Here is a 4,124-nt window from a genome sequence, read left to right on the forward strand (position 1 = left end):
GTGAAAAAAAAAAACCCTAACTCAACCTGAAAACCTCTATTTTCTTGTCACATGTGAAACTTGAACTTATGAATTCCCACTTTTTTACACCACTTCTTCCAAAATATTATTGTTAATTAATAGAAACTTATAATGTTATGAAGTAGTTTTCTTGGATCATACGGTGACATCTGTTAATTAAGGGGGAACCCAAATTAAGAGGTACGTATAATACACACAGTCAAATCGACGCATACACTCCAAGATAGGTGATGCTGATATATAATACATATATTATCACGTGATGTATCATATGACCACACCATTAACAGCAACTAGCTTGAATTTGAATCCAGTCAAAGATCCAAGATCTCACACAGTGGTGGATCCAGGAATTTTTTTCGGGTGGTGCACTACTTTTAGATGTTTCAATTTCATAGAGTTAGGTATAAAAAATTTAGGGTCGGTTTGAGGTTCGGGTCGGTTCAATAGTTCGGGAAAAGTTCATTACATAATAAAAATACGATAAATAATAAAAGAGACACCGTCATTAGAAATTAAAAAACACATAATATCAATACAATAGTCTTTACGAATTAAAAAAAATACTTATAGTTGTTCCAACGAGTTTTCATCTTTTGAAATCGTTGCATTACTTCTTCAACCGAAACTTGTTAGAGGAATTCCCTTTCAATGTAACAAATGCAAGAATTGTTCATGTATTCATCACCCATCCTATTATGCAAATCCGTTTTCACATTCTTCATTGAAGAAAAATATCTTTCAACACTTGTCCGTTGCAATCGTAACTTGAAGATGATGATCCAATGTTCGATGGTTTACTTTGAAAATATCTCTTCATATTCAAAATACCTCCAAATTAACAATTACAAACTAACAAATTTAAAACTAAGAAACTAACAAAACTAACAAATTAAAACCAACAGTCTAAGAAATTAAAACTAAATTTAACAAATAACTTAACAATCAAGAACAATTAGCATTTAACAAAAAAACCAAGAACAATTAACATTTAACAATGAATGTAAACTTACCTTCAAAGTTCAAAGTGGGAGGATTCGAGGGTCGGACTGACGGGGATGGTGGAGATGCGCCGGCGGATTGATGGGGACGGCGGTAGGTTTGAAGTCTGAAGAGGCCAAGAGGATGGGGCTGGAGCTGGGGCTGCAGAGAAGAAAGCAGTCAGTCGGGCATTCCGATCCAACCCAGCCTTTCTTTGATTGTGTTGTGGTGTGGCCTTGTGGGTTCTACTCGACTCGACACACAGAGATGTCAGATGTCAAATGTCAAATGTCAATTATGATATGTATATACGTATGTATGTATAACTATTACCCCCTTCCTACGTCTTTATAACTAATAATTTTCCTTTTCTTTTTCCTTTTAAATAAATAAACGTTTTAATTTGGTACATGTGTTTTCATCTCTAAAACGGTTTTCCTTGGCAAACCCATGCCTTTCTTATTAGCGTTTCGTCTGTAATTCCTTCCTTTGTTCCCTTGCTATAGAGTTTGACTCTTGACCATCACGTCTTTCCCCCTCGTGTTGTTCCTTTAGCACACTCTTCTTTGACGGGAAAGACCCTCCCATCATCATAATTTTAAACGTTTTTGAAACAGTATATTTAGCAAATTAAATATGCGGTTTTACACTTATTTCTAATTAAACATTTTACAGAAAAGTAAAAATACATCATACTAGTTGCAATTTTGAACTTGAATTGAACTTAATTTTGTGATTTACATCTTATATGTTTTCATTTGTTTTTCGTTCGCCCAACTTGATTATGTGGTGTAACATCCCGAAATTTCAAAAATGATATTAATTATATTACTTAATAATAGAGGGAAAGTTGACTCGGGTTCGGGAAATAAATAATAGAGTAGGAGTTGGTATGAGTCGAGCTAGTGTTAGATTAATTGAGATGGGTTAAATGAGAATGGGCCTTAGGTCCATGGGCTTTAAGGGATATAAATATCCCCTAAACCACCATAAAACCCTAAACCTCATCTCTTTCCATTCTAATCTCTACAAGTTCAAAACACACACACCATAAACGAGCAGGATCCGAGAGAGAGTAAACGTTAGTTGGTGCTAGATCGTCGTGACGAACCAAAGCAACAAGACCAGCTCATGTTCGTAAGTTCGACTCGTTCAAGGTACGTTTATGGTTAGAAATCGTTCGTATAGGTTCGGTTTGATTTGAGAAATGGTAGATCTGAGTTTGTATGGTAAAAACGAATCCAACAAAGCTAAACTTACTGAAAATGGTTATGATTTGATGGGTTAATCGATTGATAAAAAGGACCCGTAACCTATATGCCTAAATCGCACCCTCTAAACATCGATGTTAGGTCGATTTGATAGTTGGGGTTTGTAGGCGCTGGTCAGACGATTCCATGGGTACCTAAATCGAGTTATTTGGTTAAGGAACGAAGGATTTAAGAGCGAACAGAACCTGCAGACGACAACTTCGCCTGCAACTGGGCAACTTCGCCTTCAAAGCGATGAACTTCGCCTGCAAGCTAAGTTCGCCTGATGAACTTCGCCTGCAAGCTAAGTTCGCCTGATGGCAACTTCGCTGTAAAGTTAAGTTCGCCTAACTGGTAACTTCGCCTGAGGCCAAGTTCGCCTGATGACAACTTCGCCTGAAGCCAAGTTCGCCTGATGGCAACTTCGCTGTAAAGCTAAGTTCGCCTAGCTGGTAACTTCGCCTGAGGCTAAGTTCGCCTGATGACAACTTCGCCTGAAGCCAAGTTCGCCTGATGGCAACTTCGCTGTAAAGCTAAGTTCGCCTAGCTGGTAACTTCGCCTAAAGCTAAGTTCGCCTAAGGTTAACTTCGCCTAGAGCTAAGTTCGCCCGAGGGTTAACTTCGCCTAAAGTCAAGTTCGATTAGAAAATAAATTAAAAATCTAATGAAAAATGTGTTAAGACAGTTAATGGAAATAAAATTTTTCCAAGCTGACCTGGCAGCTCGACCCCAGCCAGGGGCTCTGCCCCTTGGACCCTGCTAGGGGCTGCCGCCCCTAGACCCCGCTGCCCCCGGACCCCCGTTCGTTGTGGGTAGTAGTTAAGACTGGAAAGATGATATGAGTAGTGATAGTTGTTTGATACGTGTACTTGTTATACAGTCAGCCGTGCACAGCTGAAGAAAGGGATTACGATTAACGGTGAACGTAACCGTGTTCAGGTGAGTTTCTAGCCCCATTCCTTGTTATGTTTTCGGGGCTGTGTGCATACTCGATGTGTTGTTAATACATTTATCCTAAGTGATAAGTGTATGTCATATGTGATATGTGTGATAGATATGAATGATTGTTTGTCGGTACGCGAACGATCTTCGGATATTGCGCGTACTGTCAGGTTAAAAATTGTAAGGCCCCGAACCCGGTGACCCTACTTTAGCGTCGGATTTACTCATAAACACAGTTCTTCAAAATCAGAGTTTATTAAAACTTTTCGCGGAATATAAAACATCAATCATTTGTTACAAAACATTAAATCTTTTCTTTGATACCATAACACAAAACTTTATATTTAAAACATCTTTACTTCTTTCTTCAGATGCCAGCCGTTCAATCCATGCCGTGTGTCTTCCTCATGCTAACTCTATAATCAGCTCACCTGCGTGCATACTAAAAGTCAGCTATGCTGAGTGAGTTCTAGTTAATCAAGCAACATACAATTTTATTCTCATATATTTCTTAACGTATCCGAAGACACACATTTCTACCTTAACCTCGTATAAATATCCATGGGAGGATCATCACGTAATATATATTAAAAGAACCTTTACCATTACCATACTATATATAATTTCCATAGGAAGAACACTCTGTATACTTTCCATAGAAGGAACACTTTACTATCCATTGAAGGAACACTATACTTTCCATAGAAGGAACCCTATACTTTACATTGAAGGAACCCTATACTTTCCATAAAAGGAACATTATACTTTCCATAAAAGGAACATTATACTTTCCATATAAGGAACTCTATATATATCCATATAAGGAACACTATCTATAAGTTAATATTTAATATCCATGTAAGGAGCTAATCACTTCCCTTGACGATACGTGCAATATCCGAAGATCGTTCACGTACCGACAAGCTTTTA

This window comes from Bidens hawaiensis, unplaced genomic scaffold, assembly GCF_021521415.1.
Source record: "Bidens hawaiensis isolate Kalapana, Puna unplaced genomic scaffold, B.hawaiensis_p1.1 tig00035949_1, whole genome shotgun sequence".
Lineage (NCBI taxonomy): Eukaryota > Viridiplantae > Streptophyta > Magnoliopsida > Asterales > Asteraceae > Bidens > Bidens hawaiensis.